The sequence below is a fragment of the Rhinoderma darwinii genome (genome assembly GCF_050947455.1).
Source record: "Rhinoderma darwinii isolate aRhiDar2 chromosome 2 unlocalized genomic scaffold, aRhiDar2.hap1 SUPER_2_unloc_55, whole genome shotgun sequence".
NCBI lineage: Eukaryota > Metazoa > Chordata > Amphibia > Anura > Rhinodermatidae > Rhinoderma > Rhinoderma darwinii.
This window is the reverse complement of record NW_027461724.1, coordinates 766,134-790,814: the sequence shown is the minus strand read 5'-3', so window position 1 is coordinate 790,814 and position 24,681 is coordinate 766,134. Positions and strand designations below refer to the sequence as shown.

Here is a 24,681-nt window from a genome sequence, read left to right as displayed (position 1 = left end):
GTTCACCCCTTGCAGCGATTCAGCCTACTCCTAGGCAATTCCATGGGGCCCTGCAGGCTCACACACACTCACAGCTACTAAGCGGGAGGTGAATAAAGGCCGGAGAGGAAGCAAGACAGGATTTGCTTCTTTTGCTTGCACCACAATGCAGTGCTGAAAGAGGAGGAATCGACATAAAAACGCCTTCCTGGCAACGCCCAAATGCCCTCCTGCCGTGCAAACACTGGCAGCAGCAGCAGCAGCAGCAGCAGTAAGTGCATGCCCACTGCCACCCCTTCTCCTTTCACACCTTGTATCAGCTTTAATCCAGTCCAGTGCTGCCTGCTGAGCAGCACTGACCAACACTGCCTGGGCCCAGGCTTTTATCTCTGAGGCCCCATTATGATGTCAGAAAGCTGGCTCTGGCTCCTGAGGTCTCCACTATGACACGTGCAAAGTTCCGTCTGAACTTTATATAAGACGGTGCGGCTCAGTCAGTCACTCAGTGTTGCCTGAGAGGGCAACACTGCAACAGCCGGCCCCCAGGCTGTCTTTTTTTTGCACAGCTAGTTGCCTCCAGGAGGCCACAAGAGGGAGACAAGGGACTGCAAAATGGAAAATAGGCATCCACCAACTTTACAGACAACTTGTTCTCCTTGCTCCTACAACCTCCATCCTTGCACAGTTTGTTATTCTTCCAGGTAACATAGTAACAAATCCAAATTGCTGCTCTCTTTGTAGGCAAGCAAGGGTTTGTTGCAACTGCAATTCTTACTTCTTCTTGAAATGTAGGGACCACAGTACATTCCATCACATCCATCTAGTGTACACAGGTAGGTCCATTGTGACGGGCGGGCGGGCGGGCGGGCTGGCTGCTTTAATGGCTGTTTGATGTTCCCCTACTCCACTCCACTATTTGACTATGGTGCTGCATCAATCAGTGGCTGGCTCAGGTGCAGCTCTTTAACCTACCTAGGAGGGAGGGTGGAGAGAAGACAAGGAAGGTGAATGAGCTGTTCCAATGTGAAATGCCGGAAACACAGAAACACAGACGACACAAAACAAGAGGTGGCAATGTATTAATTAATTGCATTTAATAAATTAGCTCATTATCACACATGACTGTACAAATGCATTGTCCAACAGGTGTTGAAATAATGGGATTAAAAGGGGAGATCCCATCCGAAAGACAAAAACAATGGCAAACACAAAAAGCACTTTTGGAATCTGATTTTAGTAAACACATAAAGAAAGGGTGCACCGGTCCTGGAAATACTGCAATACCAGGTCAATGCGTGGAGTGGACAGAGCAAGCTCTATTTCCATCTCCCTGTTCTAAAAATCCATTTAATATATGGTCCCCAGATAGGGGACGTATCAGATATTAAACTGATAAGAACAGATTTTTTTTTTTTTTTTTTTTTTTTTTTTTTAAACCATTCAGTTTAACTTAAAGCAACAGTACACAAACCATTTTGCATTTTAAGGCATAAGTTGCCTTAGTCGTACATCATCATGGCTATTTTATTCCAAACAATAATAATCAAGACACAGAAAGGATTGTGAAGAACAAAAATAAAACAGGAATAAATCTTATCAATTAGCTATATTTCACCAACCTTCTCCACTTCTTAAATTTCCATATCCCCTCTGCGTCTATACCACCACCGCACTGACTATCCCAACGATAGACTACGTATAGTCTTGACAAAACCATCCTCACACACTCACCAATGGGTACCCACTTATGTTTGAAAACACCTAAATTACGTACATCCCATAAGCTTTCCATTATACACGCCATAATCAACCATAAGATCCTATCACTTACTCTGTTACAAGCCCCTATAGCAAACATCGCAACCTTCCAATCCACAAACTTCACCCCAGCTAACTCCTTACAGACGCCACCCATCCTCCTCCATACCTCATACGAATAATTGCAGTCCCAAAAAAGATGCCTAACAGTCTCCCGTGAATTACACCCAACCCTTGGACACACCTCAAATCTAACTAGCATTCTCCTCCTCTGCACATCTCTAACAGGCAATATATCATGCAACGCCATCCACACTATGTCCTTTTGTCTATTGGACATACCTCTCACGCCTAACTTCTTCCAAGTATCCACAACATCCTCTCCTCGCAAACCCACAATGTTACACACAACCTCATTCACACACAATCTTTTTAGCACAGCCTTCTTATCCAGAAACCCACCCATAGGCACTGCAATCAAATCATATTTCCTAATGAACCTTTCAATCACAACATACCATACCGGACATACATAAGCAACAGGCACAGTAGCGTCTCTCTTAAACCAATTTAACCCATAAAGCATCCAACCGGCCATATACCTTACCATATACGCACTCTTATTTCCTTTCCCCAAGAGCCCCACCACTGTTTTAATATAATTTAACCCAAGAAAGACCTCCACATTCGGAAAATCCAAACCTCCATTCTCACAAGACTTATAAACATACTCACGCTTCAACTTTTCCATTTGACTTCCCCACAGAAAGGTAAACACCATTTTCTCTGACTTTTTGATTTTCCTACTAGCGGAGGGAAAAATACTAGCCACAAAAACCAAAATAGGCAAAATCACTGTCTTAATTATCAACACCTTCCCTGATAAAGTCAGGTCTCTAAGTCTCCAAAAATTCAATTTCTTCTCAATCCTCTTGCCACATTCATCCCAACTCTCATTCCCTCTCAAGTCCTCATTAAACTGTATCCCCAACACTTTTACTGCACCCACTTCATTCCTCACTCCCTCCATACTTACCCTCCTATCCCCAAAGCACTTAAAGACACACTTATCCCAATTCACCTTAAAAGCTGATGCCCCACAAAAAAAATCCAACCATAATTTTGCTCTATTCAACCCAGCCATACAATCACTCATAACCACAACATCATCCATATAACCCAGAATTTTAACGTATTTACCTCCACTCCCTGGGATCAAAAAACCTTTCACCACTTTATCTTTTCTTACCAAACACATCAAACTTTCGATCACACAAATAAACAAAACTGGGGACATAGGACACCCCTGTCTTACCCCAGATCTCACACATACTTTTGAACTTAAATTACCATTCACCAACACTTCACTTGACACATCCCTATACAAACACTTCACACCTTCCAAAAACCTCACTGGGAAGCCCATCCTAACAAGTACAGCAAACATAAACACATGCGACACTCTATCAAACGCCTTTTCGAAATCTAACGCAAGCATCATACACTTCTGTTTCCTACTCATACAGTCACCAATCAAATCTCTCAGCAAAACCAAATTATCAGACATACTCCTACCTGGCACAGCACAGACTTGGTCTTCACCCACAACCTTTCCTACCACCTCACGCATACGATTAGCCAAAATTTTACTAAAACATTTATAATCCACATTCAGCAGTGAAATCGGTCTCCAATTACCCAAACACTTCTTATCCCCTTTCTTATAAATCAAAACAATCACACCCTCTTTCATAGACTCACACAAAACCCCCTTATCCCATATAAACTTACATACTTCCACCAAATCCAACCCTATTATCTCCCAGGCCTTCACATAAAATTCCACAGGAATACCATCTTTACCAGGTGTTTTATTTTTCCCCGCACTCATTATCACTTTCTTTACTTCTTCAGACGTTACATCCTCATTCAACCCCACACAATCCTCCTCTCTAAGAACATTTTCCAAACCATTCAAAACTTCATCCATCAACCCGATATCAATCCACTTTTTGCCATATAGTTCTGAATAAAACGATTCCACCACTTTTAACACATCCATACCCACTATACGCTCCCCCTTCGCATTAACAATTTCATCCATATCATCTTTCTTACCACACATTTTCTTGAAAAAAAACCTTGTGCATTTTTCATTTTTATCTAAGAACTCCACTTTAGACCTAAAAATAATCTCCTTTCCCTTTCTTTCCAAAACTTGCTTTAACTCGTTCCTTGCCTCCTCTAGCAAATCACTCAAATCAATTCCCTTCTCACCCATCTTCCGCAACCATTCTATCCTAATATTCAATTCCTTATACTGGTTACGTTTCCTAGCAGCCTGCTTGTATCCCCATCTCACAAAAAAATTTTTAATCTGCCCTTTCATCCAATCCCACCATTTAAGCACATCCACAAAACTATCTTTTTCTCCCTTCCACACATCATACTTTCGTTTGAACTCATCCATCACTTCAACATCCTCCAATAATCTAGTATTCAACTTCCACACCCCTTTCCCAAAACAAAGTTTACTACTTACCTCCACCCATACCCGTAAACATACATGGTCTGAAAAAGGTACCTCATTCTGAACCATCTTATTACACACTAAACCCTTAGATATGCAAATACGATCAATTCTTGACTCAATACCCCCTCTATCTGATTTATATGTTGGCGGTGGTGGTTTACCCAATGACAATTCGGCTGCATCTATAAAAGAAAAATCAGATATAAGTTGGTTAAGCTTTTTCCCAGTTACATCCAGACCATCCCCATCAAAAGAACAATTAAAGTCTCCCAAAAAAAAGGTAGGAATCCTTCCAGGTAAGAACAAACTTAGCTTTTCCAACAACGCCAGCCTTTTTGCTCTATCTATAGGACAATAAGTATTCACCACCCTAACCCTAACTCCCCTGCAACATACCACTGCAATTACACATCTACCTGTTTCCACCACTGTATAACTCTCCAGATCCATACCCATATTTCCTAATAGGATCCCCACCCCATCATTCTTATTGGAAGTAGATCCTGACCAGACATACTGCCCATATGGCCAATCCCCCTCCCCCAGTGACTCAGATATACCACACTCTTGCAGGCATATGATCTCTGCCCCAAGATTCCTAACATAGTCCAGCACAACAGCACGTCTAGGCTTTGATGTAATTTGCCTGACATTCAAGGATAAGACATTAAGTGTAATTTTGGGGTCCATATTTTGATCTTTTTCCGTAGATATCCACCAATACCCCACTGTTTAATCAGCCTACACCTCCTGGTGGCTGACAACCGGACACAAAGATAGCTTTGTCCACGTCTTCTCCTAAAAAAGGAAAGTCCTCAGGAAAATGAGAAATGGGGTAGACTCCCCTATCCGGGCTCACTCCATCTTCACTCAGAGGAGACAACATGGTGCGAAGTCTCTTAGAAGATGAACCTCCTTCCTCCTCCTCAGAAGGCCTCACAAGTGCAGTTGAAAAGTCCCCTTGACCACCTTCACCTTGTTGGTCCACCAGAATTCCTTCCCAGGAAAAGACAGGTGATTTGGATAAAGAACCATCCACCTCCCCATCACCTCTTAACCCAGTCAGGTCATCAGAGGGGTGAGGCAGGTCTTTCTCAACAGGTGCTACCTCCATTTCATCAGCCAGCGTATTTCCAGACCGATTTAACTCAGGGAGAGTCCCATCAGACACCTGGGCAGGCACTGACTCCTCAGTTCCCGGGGCAGCTGGGCCCTGAATCACATTAGACCTCATACTGCCAGGTTCACCTGCAACTACTTCCGCCAGAGTCCTAACCCTTCTGTTTTTAGCACGCTCTGGACAGTCTTTAAAGGCATGACCCACAATGCTGCACATGTTACACACAATTGGGTTTTTGCAATCCTTGGCCAGGTGACCGTCCTGATTACATTTGTTACATGTAACACCTTCTTGCGTACAATCTTCATGAACATGGCCATATCTTTTACATTTCCTGCAAAACACAGGAGGCTGGGGAAAAAATAAGTAGCCTTTGTCCCGGCCGATGGCAAAATTCCTAGGAGGGTATTTCACACCCAGAGGCCCTGAAGGATCCTCCTCAAATCTCACAAAGAATTTATGCTTCCCTGTCCAGAGGGATTCAGCATTTAACACCTGGTGAGAATAGCTGACGTAAGAACAGTACTTCTTTAAGAAGGAAGTAATATCATCCACCATCACATAAGGATTGTACATCAAAACAACCAGTGGAACATCGTTGTTATATAAAACGGTGAAGATAAGTCCATCCAACCCAGGGTTTTGCAAGTTAGCATTAATTGCGGCATACAAGTTGTAACAAGCATTCAAACTTTTAAGAACCAAAGTGAAGCGATTACCTCTGGGATCTTGAAGACAAAGGATGTCGTTCCTACTCACGTTGAGGGTCTTGAAAATGACTTCATTCACCAGGTGTTTCAATGAAAAAAGGTCCTTCTTGTTCAAGGGTACGTCAATGCCAAATCCATTCTTGATCCGGGTTTCCCCGATCCCAGCGTATCGAAGCCTAGCTCCCATGATCGCTCGACAGTTGATCACCCAGCCTACCCCCTTATAGCAGCAGTTGGCTTAAGCCACCGAAGTGGCGATGCCAAAAGGCCAAGGGCATGACATGCTGACCTCCTCTTGACACGGGATCGTGCCAAAAGGCCGAGAAGCGATAACCCGAACGGGCCGCGCGTTGACCGAGCCTGCCCAATACTGCTGTTCACCCCTTGCAGCGATTCAGCCTACTCCTAGGCAATTCCATGGGGCCCTGCAGGCTCACACACACTCACAGCTACTAAGCGGGAGGTGAATAAAGGCCGGAGAGGAAGCAAGACAGGATTTGCTTCTTTTGCTTGCACCACAATGCAGTGCTGAAAGAGGAGGAATCGACATAAAAACGCCTTCCTGGCAACGCCCAAATGCCCTCCTGCCGTGCAAACACTGGCAGCAGCAGCAGCAGCAGCAGCAGCAGCAGTAAGTGCATGCCCACTGCCACCCCTTCTCCTTTCACACCTTGTATCAGCTTTAATCCAGTCCAGTGCTGCCTGCTGAGCAGCACTGACCAACACTGCCTGGGCCCAGGCTTTTATCTCTGAGGCCCCATTATGATGTCAGAAAGCTGGCTCTGGCTCCTGAGGTCTCCACTATGACACGTGCAAAGTTCCGTCTGAACTTTATATAAGACGGTGCGGCTCAGTCAGTCACTCAGTGTTGCCTGAGAGGGCAACACTGCAACAGCCGGCCCCCAGGCTGTCTTTTTTTTGCACAGCTAGTTGCCTCCAGGAGGCCACAAGAGGGAGACAAGGGACTGCAAAATGGAAAATAGGCATCCACCAACTTTACAGACAACTTGTTCTCCTTGCTCCTACAACCTCCATCCTTGCACAGTTTGTTATTCTTCCAGGTAACATAGTAACAAATCCAAATTGCTGCTCTCTTTGTAGGCAAGCAAGGGTTTGTTGCAACTGCAATTCTTACTTCTTCTTGAAATGTAGGGACCACAGTACATTCCATCACATCCATCTAGTGTACACAGGTAGGTCCATTGTGACGGGCTGGCTGCTTTAATGGCTGTTTGCTGTTCCCCTACTCCACTCCACTATTTGACTATGGTGCTGCATCAATCAGTGGCTGGCTCAGGTGCAGCTCTTTAACCTACCTAGGAGGGAGGGCGGAGAGAAGACAAGGAAGGTGAATGAGCTGTTCCAATGTGAAATGCCGGAAACACAGAAACACAGACGACACAAAACAAGAGGTGGCAATGTATTAATTAATTGCATTTAATAAATTAGCTCATTATCACACATGACTGTACAAATGCATTGTCCAACAGGTGTTGAAATAATGGGATTAAAAGGGGAGATCCCATCCGAAAGACAAAAACAATGGCAAACACAAAAAGCACTTTTGGAATCTGATTTTAGTAAACACATAAAGAAAGGGTGCACCGGTCCTGGAAATACTGCAATACCAGGTCAATGCGTGGAGTGGACAGAGCAAGCTCTATTTCCATCTCCCTGTTCTAAAAATCCATTTAATATATGGTCCCCAGATAGGGGACGTATCAGATATTAAACTGATAAGAACAGATAAGGTTTCCACTCAGATCCGTCTCGAGTTAAATTTTAAACTTCAAATTTAAAGACTTGATCATCATTATGAAAAACCAAATATAATTTTAATTTCTCTCTCTTTTTTTTTTTAAAGTAAAATTAATAAAACAAACCGTTTCTTAAAGCGATTACACCAAGCATATCCACAAGATGTTCTCGAAGATCTTGACCGTCCCATTCCAAATTTACAATACATGCCAACCAGGTTGGCACTTCATATCTCTCCAGAAAATCCGGTACACTCCCTCTCAAACAGGTTCGTACCCGCCTCCGAACCTTCTCAAAATTAATTTTATCTCTTAATCCCTCCACGTCTTTTACTAGTTTGTCTCTTTCTGCTCTATCTTCATCTGAAACTACATTTTGTTCCACAATTTTTCTCCTTTTTGTTTCATCACTTTTTTTAACTTCAACACTTTTCCCCGTTCCTCCCTTTTTCTGTGGCTTATCCTCTTTTTGTGGGGTAACTTTCTCTTCCTTTCTGTTAACTATCACTTCCTTTCTTTTAACGGTCTTCTTACTCTCCTCCTTTGCTTCACTTTTACTTTTTTTTGGACAATTTTTAAACACATGCCCTTCTTCTCTACACATGTTACACACTTTGCCCTTCTCACAATCATTATACTTATGACCTTCCTTAAAACATTTGGTACAAATTATTTTTCCACAATTCTCCTTCTCATGCCCATACTCTTTACAATTGTGGCAAAAAATCCCCATTCCAAAAAAGTAGAGATTCCCACTTGCACTGCCAATTTTAAAGCGTGCTGGAGGAAGCAATAAGTTTCCAGCCTCTCCAACTGCCTTAAATTTACACAGGAATTTCCATTTACCTGTCCAGAATCCAAAGGGATTAAAGACCTTACCCTTCTCCACCACCTCCTCACAGAACTTAGTGAGAAAGCATATAATATCGTCTTTACACACATAGGGGGAAAACATTTTAACAATGACCAACTTTTTGCTAGGAGCAAAGTGCGGTGTTACAATCACACCAACCAGTCTTGGATCCTGCTTCTTCTTCTTTAAAGTGTCCAGAAAATCCAGATAAATGTCCTCTGTACAAAAAGTGACATCGAAACATCCTCTTCTTGGATAGTCCATTACAGACAATATCCATTGTCTCTCCAACTGGAAAAGATCAAGCAAGAGTACCTTCGTTAGGAATTCCAAGTCTCTGCTTTGTCCTCCAGATTCCTCCATCGTAAAACGAACAGCATTCCGAGTACGCATGTAGTCAGGGACTTCCTCCATCCTGCCGCAACAAAAGCCAACGATATCCAAAGAAATCCAAAGATAGTACCTTCAGCACCTAGATGCCAGGCAAGTGATCGCTCCCCGTTGCCCTGGACTAATCCTCCTCCCCAATAGCAGCAGAGGGGTGAAGTCTCTCCTAAGAGAAACGATCCCCCCAGGCCAAGGAAAAGGGTACCAGGGCACCTCCTGACCAAGAAACAAGGCAATACCCTAAAGTACTACACTTGATCTTAGCCAAAAGGCCGAGAAGCGATAACCCGAACGGGCCGCGCGTTGACCGAGCCTGCCCAATACTGCTGTTCACCCCTTGCAGCGATTCAGCCTACTCCTAGGCAATTCCATGGGGCCCTGCAGGCTCACACACACTCACAGCTACTAAGCGGGAGGTGAATAAAGGCCGGAGAGGAAGCAAGACAGGATTTGCTTCTTTTGCTTGCACCACAATGCAGTGCTGAAAGAGGAGGTATCGACATAAAAACGCCTTCCTGGCAACGCCCAAATGCCCTCCTGCCGTGCAAACACTGGCAGCAGCAGCAGCAGCAGCAGCAGCAGTAAGTGCATGCCCACTGCCACCCCTTCTCCTTTCACACCTTGTATCAGCTTTAATCCAGTCCAGTGCTGCCTGCTGAGCAGCACTGACCAACACTGCCTGGGCCCAGGCTTTTATCTCTGAGGCCCCATTATGATGTCAGAAAGCTGGCTCTGGCTCCTGAGGTCTCCACTATGACACGTGCAAAGTTCCGTCTGAACTTTATATAAGACGGTGCGGCTCAGTCAGTCACTCAGTGTTGCCTGAGAGGGCAACACTGCAACAGCCGGCCCCCAGGCTGTCTTTTTTTTGCACAGCTAGTTGCCTCCAGGAGGCCACAAGAGGGAGACAAGGAACTGCAAAATGGAAAATAGGCATCCACCAACTTTACAGACAACTTGTTCTCCTTGCTCCTACAACCTCCATCCTTGCACAGTTTGTTATTCTTCCAGGTAACATAGTAACAAATCCAAATTGCTGCTTTCTTTGTAGGCAAGCAAGGGTTTGTTGCAACTGCAATTCTTACTTCTTCTTGAAATGTAGGGACCACAGTACATTCCATCACATCCATCTAGTGTACACAGGTAGGTCCATTGTGACGGGCGGGCGGGCGGGCTGGCTGCTTTAATGGCTGTTTGCTGTTCCCCTACTCCACTCCACTATTTGACTATGGTGCTGCATCAATCAGTGGCTGGCTCAGGTGCAGCTCTTTAACCTACCTAGGAGGGAGGGCGGAGAGAAGACAAGGAAGGTGAATGAGCTGTTCCAATGTGAAATGCCGGAAACACAGAAACACAGACGACACAAAACAAGAGGTGGCAATGTATTAATTAATTGCATTTAATAAATTAGCTCATTATCACACATGACTGTACAAATGCATTGTCCAACAGGTGTTGAAATAATGGGATTAAAAGGGGAGATCCCATCCGAAAGACAAAAACAATGGCAAACACAAAAAGCACTTTTGGAATCTGATTTTAGTAAACACATAAGGAAAGGGTGCACCGGTCCTGGAAATACTGCAATACCAGGTCAATGCGTGGAGTGGACAGAGCAAGCTCTATTTCCATCTCCCTGTTCTAAAAATCCATTTAATATATGGTCCCCAGATAGGGGACGTATCAGATATTAAACTGATAAGAACAGATTTTTTTTTTTTAAGTTGGCTACCCCTTTTCAGGGGTGTCAATGATTTATTTCATAAAAAAAAATACAGTTTACAATAAAACCAACTTTTGTACAAATGAATAACAATAAAATCAATATTTCATTGCATTACATTACATAAAAGGGACATGGTGGCAAATCTTTATATGTTGGAATTCCATTCTTTCACAAACCATTTATTTGGAAGGGTGGCATTTCTTTTTTTGTCTAATAAATAATAAATGTACATTTCGCTAAAACAAAGACCTAAAACATCATCAGTAGATAAAACATCGTGCTTAAAAATCAGGATGTTCCTGGCCTTCCAGAGAGCTTCTTTGGCGCAATTCATCGTCTTCCACGCTATTATCTTTTGGCTCGCGGTTGGGCATCCAAATAGTCCATATAAAATATCTTCATAATTCAAGTCTTTCAGGTCTGCCATCTTTGCCAAAAGAGGGAATATTTTTTTCCAAAATTCCTTCGCAAAATCACACGTCCAAAAAATGTGTCGAACCGTTTCCTCGGCCTGGCAGCCTTCCCTCGGGCAGACGGCAGACCTCGCGAACCTCCTTCTGTATTGGAATGCCCGGCATGGAAGACATTGATGAATGCAGCTCCAGGCCAGGTCCATCTGTGTATTAAAAAGATAAAACACATGAATAATTTTGAAGATAAAAGCACTTCGTTCCTCATTAAAATTCTCAATCCTGCTGACCGTCTCACTTTCTCTTAGGTCTTTAATTAACTTTTTACTATTTTTCAGCTCATTTACATTTTTCCCCTTCAGGTTGAATAAGGTCACTATCTTTTCTAAAATCACATAGTTTATTGAGAGTTTAAAAGCGTAAGGTGAGGATAAAACAATGTTGAACCACCCAAACCTTCGCATTAAAAACCCTGTATTAAAACGTAAAAAATAGGACCAATAATGTTCTTTAAAAAGGGAATTAAAACAGAAACTGAAGAACTTGATTAAAAGAAACCTGTTAAAATTCGGAAAATCTTTGCCACCCTTCGGTTTGGATTTCATCACAATCTCTCTTTTTAGTTTCTCCATTCTGGAACTCCAAAAGAAGGTAAAACATGCTTTAGTAATTTTTTGCAATAAAACCGTGGGGGGAGGGAAAACCATACTTAGATATAAAAGCAGGGGTAAAATGACCATTTTAATAATTAAAACTTTTCCCTCCATGGTAAGTTTTCTCATGTTCCACATACATATTTTTTGATTTACCTTCTGCGCCACCATGTCCCAACTGATAAAACCATTATCGCACTCACTGAAGGAGACACCTAAAATTGTAATATTATCTGACACAGGGACGGGTATGTCTCTAAAAGCCATGCTTCCTATATTTAAAATATTACTTTTGTCGAAGTTCACCTTAAAACCGGAAGCACAGCAATAAAACTCAATTTGTCTGAGGGTTCTCTGAAGCGACAGGGTGTCCCTGCAAAAAACCGCTACATCGTCCATGTACCCCACTGCTTTAGCCTCTACGCCGCCACCCCCGGGCAGGGGGACTCCACGTATTAACTTATCGCGGCGAATTGTACACAGTAGAGGCTCTAATGCGCAAATAAAAAGCAGTGGGGACAAGGGACACCCCTGCTTCACCCCTGAGTTTAAAATCACGTCCTGTGTCTTAAAACCATTCACTAAAATTTTGCTTGTGCAATCTTTATAAAAGGCTTTAAGTGATAATAAAAATCCTTCAGGTATACCCATACGCTCTAAAACCTTAAAAAGATAAAAATGAGAGACACGGTCGAACGCCTTCTCGAAGTCTATAGATAAAATGGCTAATTTACCTCTTCTAGACCTCGTGTCCTCAATTACGTCTTTTATCAGGTTAAGATTATCCCAGATGCTGCGGCCTGGCACCCCACACACCTGGTTAGAGTGTACAATGTGGGGTATTATGGCTTTTAATCTATTTGCGCACACTTTTGCCATTATTTTATAGTCGCTATTCAGAAGGGTTATTGGTCTCCAGTTCTTCAAAACTGCGATGTCACCTTTCTTATGTAGCAGGGAGACCTCACCCTTCCGCCAGGACTTAGGCAGCATCTTGGAATTAAAAACTTCATAAAAAAGGCTAAAAAGATCCTCTTTTAAAATGTCATAAAATTTGACATAAAACTCACTGGGTATACCGTCCGGTCCGGGAACTTTTCCGGCTTTAAAACTCTTTACCGTTTCTAAAACCTCCTGCTCCGTCAGCTCCTGTAATAAAAAATTCTGGGAGACAGGGTCTAAAACAGTAGTAATCTCCTTCAGTGAGTCACGCATAAAATTATGATCCACAGTTTTAACACTAAAAAGGTCAGTATAAAACTCATGAACTTTACTTAAAATACCCTGTACATCTGACACACCTTCAATATTTTTAATAATAGCCTTTTTATTGTTAATTTTTTTAAAAAAGTACCTGGAGCAGGTCTCATTCTCCTCCACATGCTGAATTTTGGAACGGAAAATTATTTCTTTGCCTTTCTGCTCCAGGCACTGAGCTATTTCTTTTTTTAAATTAGTGATGTCAGTTTTAACGTCAATTTCATTATCTCTCATCTTGTACAGGGTCTGCAGACGGATGCTGAGAATTTTAAAAAAAGCATGTTTTTCTCTGGCTTTCGCCACGCTCTTTTTAATAAAAAATTCCTTTATTCTTTTTTTCATTTTCTCCCACCATGCACTGATGGGAGTACGCATGTCTCTCCCCCGCCTGCATTTTTGGTAAAATTCAATAAAATCAGTAAAAACCTGTGGATCATCTAAAAGGGAAACATTTAACTTCCAGGACTTCTTACACACCGGTTTATTAAAATCACGCTTTACATAAAATGATAAAAGCTTGTGATCTGAAAAAACATTAGTTAAAACTTCACAATTAAAAGGCAGTACATTCTCATTACAAAAAATAAAATCTATCCTGGAGCTACAGGTGGCGTTGCTCCAGGTAACGCCGGCTTCCTCTGGGCTGCTCCTATTACATTCTTTGTACACATCAGTTAATTTAAAATCATTTACAATATCTTTGAGCAGTCCAGAGGTCTTATCGTAATTCCTACTTGTAGCACTGGTAAGCCGGCGTTCCCCCCTCAGGATACAGTTAAAATCACCTGCGAGGATAAAAGGCTCAGTTGTATTAATAAAAAGAGGTAACATTTCTAGCATCTCTGCTCTCTCATTTTTGTCAGGTGAGCCGTAAAAATTTAAAAACTGCCATTTTACGCCGTCAATAAAAGCTTTAACCAATAAAATACGTCCTGGAAGAATCTCTTGGATAAAATCAATAAAAACGTTTCCCTTAAAAAGAATGGCGACCCCTGCTGATCTGGACTCGTTAGATCCAGACCAGACTGATGGACCATACTTCCAATCCTCTTTGTATTTATGGTACTTCATTGCATGGGAAATGCCGCACTCCTGCAGGAAAAAAACAGAGGCTGCCAGGCCAGATAAAAAACTGAAGAGAGCAACCCTTCTGACTTTGGACTTGGCGCCCCTCACGTTGAGGGAGATCCCCTTTATTTCAGACATCGTGGAGATTTGATTGTGTTAGTCTTGATTTTAAAAAAATAAATAATCGTGTTACTTAAAATCAGACTTGGCCTCCACCAGCAATACCAGAAATCTCGCTTGAACTCAACTCCCCGCCCTCGTCTGACTCTTGCGAGAAAGGGGATGACTCAGGAGAGGAACTACCTTCAGTGAGCGTCGAGCCAACAGCCCTCATCTCGTATACAGGGAGCCCAGATTCACACAGCCTTACCTGGGTCTCTAACGGCTGACCATATAGGTCTGTATCGGGTGGGTCCCCCAAGGGCCCCGCCGCTCCCCCCTGAGGCCGTGCAGGCCGTGCAGGCCGTTCTAGAGGGGGAGGTTGCGCACATGGCGGGGTGTCGGTTGGCTCGGGGGGAACAGCGCCCACCCTCCTCACCAGTAACGACGAGGGGGTGGTCCTAGGAGGAGCCTCACTTTGCTTTACGGACGTATCCATTTGCTCCTCCCCTGTCACCCCCCTACCGGCACGCTCCTGTTTACCCTTTTTACGGGGACCCACTTTCAGCCAACCTTCCTCTTCAGACTCCGTATCTAGAGACCCAGGATTGGGAGCAGGCCCGGCATCCACTGAGCAACCAGCACTCTGGGATGCCTCAGTTATCTCACTGGCCTGCCCCTTCTCAGCCTTACGTTTGGCTTGGCGTTTTTCTTTCGCACTGGACTCCCTTCTCTCCTCTGAGGCTGTTGGCTGTGAGGTACCTGCTTTGGCTCCAACAGACCGTACTCTTGAAGCCCAGGTACCCCGCTGCTCCTTTGCAGCACTGGCTTGTTCCTCTCCCTGAGGGCGGGGCTGGTCCACTGGTGGAGCACGTGGGGGCGCCCCGGGTTGCTCTTCTTCTCCGCTTCGGTACCTATGAGGACAAGAAAAATACAAGTGACCAGTTTTTTGACAAAAGTTGCATTTTTTTTCTTCTGTGCACTCCCTTATATTGTGCTCTTTGCTTCCACAGTTTCTGCAGGTGACATCGCAGTTAAAACTGGTATGTCCATAGGTACCGCAAGCCCTGCAGAAGTTTGGCATCCCTGAGAAGTAGAGGTCGCCATTCACATTTCCAATTTTAAAACGAGCCGGTGGTAATCTCGTTTCTTGGGTGGAGGGGTCCTTAATCAGCGTAACTAAAAACTTCCATTTGGCGGTCCACACTCCACACTCGTTCATCACATTCCCCAGGAGTTTGACATTTTTGAAGTAGGCAGCTAGAAATGCTGCCACTTCCATATCTCTCACATATGGGGAATACATTTTAATCACCACGAGTTTGGTTATTTCAAATTCATGCTCTACTACCTTGACTCCCGCTGCTACGAGTTCACCTTGTTTCCTCTCAGCTCGGTCCATAGCATCACGGAGTATTCCTTCTCCCATGAAGGTGACATCGTAGATTCCTCGCTTCGGGTAGTCCTGGATAGCCAAGAGCTCGTTCTTGTGGACCGCCAGCAGATCTTCCAAAATGGCGTGGACTAAAAATTTAATACCACGGGGACCGCCTCCACCCTCTGCCACGATAAATCGTGCAGAATTCTTAAGCCGGGCGTACACCGGCACCGCATCGGGTTCGCCTGCCATAAGCGTGGCCAGGTCGAACCGCACAGCTTTCGCTGCGCCCCTTGTCTTACGGAGACCAAGGGGCTGGGGGGGGATCGCAACTCGTTGCTCAGGACTAAGCCTCTCTCCCAAATAGCAGCACGGGGGTGAAGTCCAGGCGAACCTGGACGATCCCCCGAGGCCGAGAGAGAGGGTACCTGAGCACCTTCTGACTAAAAACCTCCTGTATAAATACACTTGGTCTTAGCCAAAAGGCCGAGAAGCGATAACCCGAACGGGCCGCGCGTTGACCGAGCCTGCCCAATACTGCTGTTCACCCCTTGCAGCGATTCAGCCTACTCCTAGGCAATTCCATGGGGCCCTGCAGGCTCACACACACTCACAGCTACTAAGCGGGAGGTGAATAAAGGCCGGAGAGGAAGCAAGACAGGATTTGCTTCTTTTGCTTGCACCACAATGCAGTGCTGAAAGAGGAGGAATCGACATAAAAACGCCTTCCTGGCAACGCCCAAATGCCCTCCTGCCGTGCAAACACTGGCAGCAGCAGCAGCAGCAGCAGCAGAAAGTGCATGCCCACTGCCACCCCTTCTCCTTTCACACCTTGTATCAGCTTTAATCCAGTCCAGTGCTGCCTGCTGAGCAGCACTGACCAACACTGCCTGGGCCCAGGCTTTTATCTCTGAGGCCCCATTATGATGTCAGAAAGCTGGCTCTGGCTCCTGAGGTCTCCACTATGACACGTGCAAAGTTCCGTCTGAACTTTATATAAGACGGTGCGGCTCAGTCAGTCACTCAGTGTTGCCTGAGAGGGCAACACTGCAACAGCCGGCCCCCAGGCTGTCTTTTTTTTGCACAGCTAGTTGCCTCCAGGAGGCCACAAGAGGGAGACAAGGGACTGCAAAATGGAAAATAGGCATCCACCAACTTTACAGACAACTTGTTCTCCTTGCTCCTACAACCTCCATCCTTGCACAGTTTGTTATTCTTCCAGGTAACATAGTAACAAATCCAAATTGCTGCTCTCTTTGTAGGCAAGCAAGGGTTTGTTGCAACTGCAATTCTTACTTCTTCTTGAAATGTAGGGACCACAGTACATTCCATCACATCCATCTAGTGTACACAGGTAGGTCCATTGTGACGGGCGGGCGGGCGGGCTGGCTGCTTTAATGGCTGTTTGCTGTTCCCCTACTCCACTCCACTATTTGACTATGGTGCTGCATCAATCAGTGGCTGGCTCAGGTGCAGCTCTTTAACCTACCTAGGAGGGAGGGCGGAGAGAAGACAAGGAAGGTGAATGAGCTGTTCCAATGTGAAATGCCGGAAACATAGAAACACAGACGACACAAAACAAGAGGTGGCAATGTATTAATTAATTGCATTTAATAAATTAGCTCATTATCACACATGACTGTACAAATGCATTGTCCAACAGGTGTTGAAATAATGGGATTAAAAGGGGAGATCCCATCCGAAAGACAAAAACAATGGCAAACACAAAAAGCACTTTTGGAATCTGATTTTAGTAAACACATAAGGAAAGGGTGCACCGGTCCTGGAAATACTGCAATACCAGGTCAATGCGTGGAGTGGACAGAGCAAGCTCTATTTCCATCTCCCTGTTCTAAAAATCCATTTAATATATGGTCCCCAGATAGGGGACGTATCAGATATTAAACTGATAAGAACAGATTTTTTAAGTTGACTACCCCAACTTTGGGGGTAACCGTTTATTTAAAATTTTTCAGGTTTTACAATAAATTAACATTTTTCAACATTTTTACAGGGATTCACATTTTACAACAATGGTTAAAAAATAAATACAAATTGTCAGATTAAAATCATACAATTTATAAAAGGGCACTTGGTGGCATCATATTATAGAATTCCATTCGCTAAAAAACCATTTTCTACTTAAAACAGGAGAGAATTTTTTGTCTAAAAGATAATACTTGTGCATTTCATAAAAACAAATTCCTAAAATATCATTCACAGATAAAATTTCATGTTTGAATAAAAGAATATTCCTGGCCGCCCACAGAGCTGCTTTAACGCAGTTAGTAATCTTCCATGCCATAATTTTCTGAGTCCTTGTTGGGCACTCCAGACATCCGTAAAATACGCCTTCACTTGTAATTCTTTTTATTCCGGTTATCTTCTTCATCAAGGGGAGGATTTTTGTCCATATTAGTTGTGAAAAATAACATTGCCAAAAGAGATGTAAGACTGTCTCGTCATCGCGGCATCCTCCCCTTGGACACGCAGCCGAGTTGGTCAGTCCCCTTCGATGCTGGAATGCCCGGCATGGAAGACACTCGTGGGCGCAGCTCCAGGCCAGATCCTTCTGTGAATTAAAAATGAATTTAGCATTAACCATGCTCCAGATAATTTTGCATTTGTTTTCATTAAAATTGCTAATGGGGGCTATTAAAACATTTTCTTTTATTTCCTTTAAAACATATTTACTATTTTTTACATCTTCTATTCTTTTGTCTTTTAGGTTAAAAAGGTTCACTATTTTTTCTAAAATCTTATACTGGTCTGGCAGGTTAAAAGCATATGGCGAGCTTAAAACCGTAGAGAACCATCCGTACCTCCTCATAAAATAGCCAGTGTTAAAACGGATAAAATAAGACCAGTAGTGTTCCTTAAAAACAGTATTAAGACACAGTGTAAAAAAATGGATTAAAAGAAATGCTTTTATATTTGGAAAATCTTTACCACCCATTAGCTTTGGTAACATCACTTTTTCTCTCCTGAGCTTCTCCATCCTAGAATTCCATAAAAATGTAAAACATGCCTTGGTAATCTTTTTTAATAAAATATCAGGGGGAGGGAAAACCATACTTAGATATAATAAAATTGGTAAAATCACCATTTTTGTGATTAAAATTTTTCCCTCCATTGTCAGTTTTCTAAGATTCCATAAACAAATTTTCTTATTAACTTTTTGTGCCACCAAGTCCCAACTGATAAAACCATTGTTTGACTCATTGAAGGAGACCCCTAAAATCTGTACAGACTCCGACACAGGGACTGGAATGTCCTGTAAAATCATATTGCCAATATTTAAAATATTACTTTTATTAAAATTGACTTTAAAACCGGAGGAGCAGCAAAATTGGTATATCTGTTGTAATGCTTTTTGCAGTGACGGGGCGTCCCTGCACAGGACCGCGACATCATCCATGTACCCCACTACTTTTGCCTCTAGTCCCCCCCCGCCCGGCAGGGGGACTCCACATATCTGCCTGTCATTCCTCAATCTGCAGAGTAGAGGCTCGATCGCACATATAAAAAGTAGTGGGGACAAGGGACACCCCTGCTTCACTCCGGAGTTTAAAAGGACATCCTGTGTCTTAAAACCCTTTACTAAAATCTTGCTCGTACAATTTTCATAAAAGGCCTTCAGAGACTGTAAAAAACCTTCTGGTATACCCATCTTTTCTAAAACCTTAAAAAGATAAAAATGTGATACTCTATCAAAGGCTTTCTCGAAATCTATGGATAAAACCGACAATCTGCCTTTTCTCTCCTTCGTATCACCAATAGCATCTTTTAAAAGGTTTAAATTGTCCCATATGCTCCTCCCAGGTATCCCACAGACTTGGTTGGAGTGGACGATTTTCTCTATAACAGCCTTTAGTCTATTCGCGCAAATCTTGGCCATTATTTTATAGTCTGCGTTTAGTAAGGTGATAGGCCTCCAGTTTTTAATATCTGTTTTGTCCCCCTTTTTATAAAGCAGGGACACCTCACCTTTCTTCCAGGACCCCGGGAGGGCTTTTGTTCTAAAAACTTGAGTAAAAAGGGAATAGAGATCCTCTTTTAAAACTCCATAAAATGTGACATAAAACTCTATGGGTATACCATCAGGGCCAGGGACTTTACCTGTTTTAAAACTCTTGATGGTATCTAAAATCTCCTGTTCCGTAATATCCTGTAATAAAAAATCTTTGGAGACAGGATTTAAAACAGCGTCAACCTCCTTCAATGAGTCGTTCATCAAATCAACATTAACAAGCTTTATATTAAAAAGATCCGCATAAAATCTGTGTACCTTTTTTAAAATATTGTCAGTGTTTGTATCTCCATCAACATTGTCTAACAGGGTATGCTTATCGTTAATTTTCTTAAAAAAGTACCTGGAGCAGGTCTCATTTTCCTCGAGGTGTTTCATTTTTGAGCGAAAGACAATTTCCTTACCTCTCTGCTCCAGGCACTGGGAGATCTCCTTCCTAATCTCCATAATCTCCTCCTCCACCTGCATACCCTGTTCTCTGAACTTGTATTGGGTCTGCAGCCGGGTATTCAAATTAGCAAAAAAATCCTGTTTTTCTTTTGCTTTTCTCCTTCCGATTTTTATGAAAAAGTCTCTTATTTTTATTTTTATTTTCTCCCACCATGAGACTATGGACATATTTGGATGTCTTACCCGTCTGCAGCCCTTATAAAAGGTAATAAAATCAGATAAAATTTGCGGATCATCTAAAAGGGAAACGTTCATTTTCCAGGCTTTTTTGACAGTATTTTTCCCAATATCATTTTTAACTTTAAAATACAATAATTTATGATCAGATAAAACATTGGGATTAAGATCACATTTAAAAGGCAGTACTTGATAAGAGCAGAATATAAAATCGATCCTGGAGCTACAGTTCACATTGCTCCAGGTGACGCCGGCCTCTGCAGATAAATTGCTGTTACATTTCTTAAAAACATCAGTAAGTTTAAAATCAGTAACTATATCTTTTAATAATGAGGAGGTTTTGTCATAATTCCTGCTTACTGAGTTAGAGAACCGGCGTTCCCCCTTTAAAATACAATTAAAATCACCCGCTAAAACAAGTGGCTCTGAATCGTTTAAAAAAAGGGGTAAAATCTCTAGCATTCTAGCTCTTTCATTCTTGTCCGAGGACCCATAAAAATTTAAAAACTGCCATCTAATACCGTCTATAAAAGCTTTGACCAATAAAATTCTACCTGGTAAAATTTCATTAAAACTGTCAATTAAAACGTTCCCTTTAAATAAAATGGCGACACCTGCGGCTCTGGAATCGTTAGACCCGGACCACACTGAAGGTCCGAGTCTCCAGTCTTCCTTATATTTGTTGTAGTTCGTGCGATGTGGGATACAGCATTCCTGTAGGAAAAAAACGGTGGCGGAAAAAATAGAAAGATAATCAAACAGGGCAGCTCTTCTCGTCTTGGAATGCACGCTCCTAACATTTAAGGAAATGCCACCTAACTCTGCCATGAGGAAAAGGGAAAAGAGACAGTCTTATGTAATCTTACCCGAGGTGGCCTCAGCAGTCCTCGGCGTTACCAGAGACCTCACTCGAACTCTCATCGCCCTCCGACTTCAAACCGACTGTATAACTTGAGGAGATTGGAGAGGAACTCATGTCAGACAGCTGACCCCCCGCCATACCTGAGGCACTAATCGCAAATGGGTCCCATATGGACTCCACGGGCAAGGTTTCTGGAGCATCTCGTATGGCAGCCTCCTCCCCTACGATAGGGGCAGGAAACGCACTCGCGGCCGTTTCCGGGACTTCTGTCACCTCAGAGGTAGCTATGCTTGTCTCCCCCAACTGGCGAGAAGGGGGGAGACCTTCAGCTGGTGCTTCCGGGGGCGCGTCAACTGGTTTCCCTGCTTTCGCTCTAGCAGGTACTCCCATCGGCACCCCCGCTGCCACCTCTGAGTACGCCCTACGCCTTTTAGTCCTTGCTGCCGCTCCGCCCGGGTCCTCTGCCTCAGGTACAGGCTGACCCAGCACCTCCTGCGGCCCAGGCGGATCAGCTTCATCCGAACTACCCATCTCCTCCGTTTCCTGAGGGGGCTTTTTCGTCCGCTGATCACTGGCTCTTCTCTTAAACCGCCTTTGCTCTTTTGGGTCACCTGTTTGGGGGGGTCTGCTGGAGGTGTCCATGTCATTTGCCTCTTCACCTCCTGGTTCCTCTCCTTGTGCGGGGGCGATCTGGCCTGCTGGCTGCTCTGGACGCCTCGGCCGGACCTCGGGTTGTTCCGATCTGTGGGGACAAGTAGCATATAGATGACCAACTCGGCTGCAAAAACGACACCTTTTCCCCAGAGGGCAAGTTTTGGCCTCGTGCTCAGAGCTGCCACAATTCCTACAGGTGCTTTCGCAGAACTCTTTGGTGTGACCGTACTTTTGACATTTTCTACAGAATGGAGGCATTCCTGTATAAAAAAGATCTCCTGCCATATCACCTAATTTAAAGCGTGCTGGCGGCAACATTATCCCCCCTGCTGTATTGGCATCTCTATAACAAGTTACTAAAAATCTCCACTTTGACGTCCAAACTCCAACTTCGTTCATTATTTTGCCAATACATTTTACACTTTTGAAATAGGGGGATAAAAAGGACATCACATCTTTTAAATCAGCAAACGGGCAGTACATTTTTATCACAATCATCTTAGTGATGTCCAACACATGTTCGTAAAATTCAATACCGTCCAGTCTCGGATCGTTATTTACCATGTATGCCGCCAGCAGATCTTGGAACACTCCATTCTGTACAAACGTTATGTCATATGTTCTTCTCCTTGGATAGTCTTGCACCGCCAATATCTCCCGCTTCTGAATGTTGAAAATGCCAACAAGCACGGTCTCCACCAAGAACTTCAGGCCGCAGGTTGTCGCCTTCTCTTCTGATACAATAACACGGATTGTATTTTTTATCCGGGCATACGCCGGTATCTCACCAGGACTTTCGTCCATGGTGAGGGGATTTCGGGAAAGTTACGCCACCCGTTGGTGACGCAACGTCTACGCAGCTTCCCCTTTTCGGCCGAAGCCTACACGGGGGATATGTGGATCGCAACTCGTTGCTCAGGACTAAGCCTCTCTCCCAAATAGCAGCACGGGGGTGAAGTCCAGGCGAACCTGGACGATCCCCCGAGGCCGAGAGAGAGGGTACCTGAGCACCTCCCAACTAAGACCAGGCAGCACTGACTACAAGTAACCAGCACTACACTTGATCTCAGCCAGAAGGCCGAGAAGCGATAACCCGAACGGGCCGCGCGTTGACCGAGCCTGCTCAATACTGCTGTTCACCCCTTGCAGCGATTCAGCCTACTCCTAGGCAATTCCATGGGGCCCTGCAGGCTCTCACACACTTACAGCTACTAAGCGGGAGGTGAATAAAGGCCGGAGAGGAAGCAAGACAGGATTTGCTTCTTTTGCTTGCACCACAATGCAGTGCTGAAAGAGGAGGAATCGACATAAAAACGCCTTCCTGGCAACGCCCAAATGCCCTCCTGCCGTGCAAACACTGGCAGCAGCAGCAGCAGCAGTAAGTGCATGCCCACTGCCACCCCTTCTCCTTTCACACCTTGTATCAGCTTTAATCCAGTCCAGTGCTGCCTGCTGAGCAGCACTGACCAACACTGCCTGGGCCCAGGCTTTTATCTCTGAGGCCCCATTATGATGTCAGAAAGCTGGCTCTGGCTCCTGAGGTCTCCACTATGACACGTGCAAAGTTCCGTCTGAACTTTATATAAGACGGTGCGGCTCAGTCAGTCACTCAGTGTTGCCTGAGAGGGCAACACTGCAACAGCCGGCCCCCAGGCTGTCTTTTTTTTGCACAGCTAGTTGCCTCCAGGAGGCCACAAGAGGGAGACAAGGGACTGCAAAATGGAAAATAGGCATCCACCAACTTTACAGACAACTTGTTCTCCTTGCTCCTACAACCTCCATCCTTGCACAGTTTGTTATTCTTCCAGGTAACATAGTAACAAATCCAAATTGCTGCTCTCTTTGTAGGCAAGCAAGGGTTTGTTGCAACTGCAGTTCTTACTTCTTCTTGAAATGTGGGGACCACAGTACATTCCATCACATCCATCTAGTGTACACAGGTAGGTCCATTGTGACGGGCGGGCTGGCTGCTTTAATGGCTGTTTGCTGTTCCCCTACTCCACTCCACTATTTGACTATGGTGCTGCATCAATCAGTGGCTGGCTCAGGTGCAGCTCTTTAACCTACCTAGGAGGGAGGGCGGAGAGAAGACAAGGAAGGTGAATGAGCTGTTCCAATGTGAAATGCCGGAAACACAGAAACACAGACGACACAAAACAAGAGGTGGCAATGTATTAATTAATTGCATTTAATAAATTAGCTCATTATCACACATGACTGTACAAATGCATTGTCCAACAGGTGTTGAAATAATGAGATTAAAAGGGGAGATCCCATCCGAAAGACAAAAACAATGGCAAACACAAAAAGCACTTTTGGAATCTGATTTTAGTAAACACATAAGGAAAGGGTGCACCGGTCCTGGAAATACTGCAATACCAGGTCAATGCGTGGAGTGGACAGAGCAAGCACTATTTCCATCTCCCTGTTCTAAAAATCCATTTAATATATGGTCCCCAGATAGGGGACGTATCAGATATTAAACTGATAAGAACAGATTTTTTTGAGTTGACTACCCCAACAAAGGAGGTAACCGTTTATTTAAAATTTGAACAGATTTACAAAAAAATCAATACGTTTTTACAAAAGAAATTTACATAAATTTACAACCATGGTTTAATACAAATAAATACAAATTGTCATATAAAACAATTTATAAAAGGGCACTTGGTGGCATCATATTATGGAACTCCATTCACTTAAAAACCATTTTCTACATAAAACAGGAGAGAGTTTTTTATCTAAAAGAAAATATTTGTACATTTCATTAAGACAAATGGCTAAAACATCTTCCACAGCTAAAACTTCATGCTTAAA

At 43.7% G+C, this 24,681-nt stretch overlaps 4 non-coding genes and 2 pseudogenes across 4 annotated transcripts; all 6 read right to left on the bottom strand.

Moving 5' to 3' along the window:
- Positions 1-1,229: 1,229 nt before the first annotated feature.
- LOC142679673 (U2 spliceosomal RNA) lies at positions 1,230-1,419 on the bottom strand. Its single transcript, XR_012852857.1, has one exon. It is a non-coding gene; the product is annotated as a U2 spliceosomal RNA (small nuclear RNA).
- Positions 1,420-7,694: 6,275 nt separating this feature from the next.
- LOC142679679 (U2 spliceosomal RNA) lies at positions 7,695-7,879 on the bottom strand. Its single transcript, XR_012852862.1, has one exon. It is a non-coding gene; the product is annotated as a U2 spliceosomal RNA (small nuclear RNA).
- A 1,391-nt stretch (positions 7,880-9,270) lies between these two features.
- On the bottom strand, positions 9,271-9,381 carry LOC142679725 (U2 spliceosomal RNA; annotated as a pseudogene).
- A 1,272-nt stretch (positions 9,382-10,653) lies between these two features.
- LOC142679628 (U2 spliceosomal RNA) lies at positions 10,654-10,871 on the bottom strand (annotated as a pseudogene).
- A 6,587-nt stretch (positions 10,872-17,458) lies between these two features.
- Positions 17,459-17,645, bottom strand: LOC142679601 (U2 spliceosomal RNA). The gene has a single exon (XR_012852824.1). It is a non-coding gene; the product is annotated as a U2 spliceosomal RNA (small nuclear RNA).
- A 6,564-nt stretch (positions 17,646-24,209) lies between these two features.
- Positions 24,210-24,397, bottom strand: LOC142679640 (U2 spliceosomal RNA). The gene has a single exon (XR_012852841.1). It is a non-coding gene; the product is annotated as a U2 spliceosomal RNA (small nuclear RNA).
- Positions 24,398-24,681: the final 284 nt, after the last annotated feature.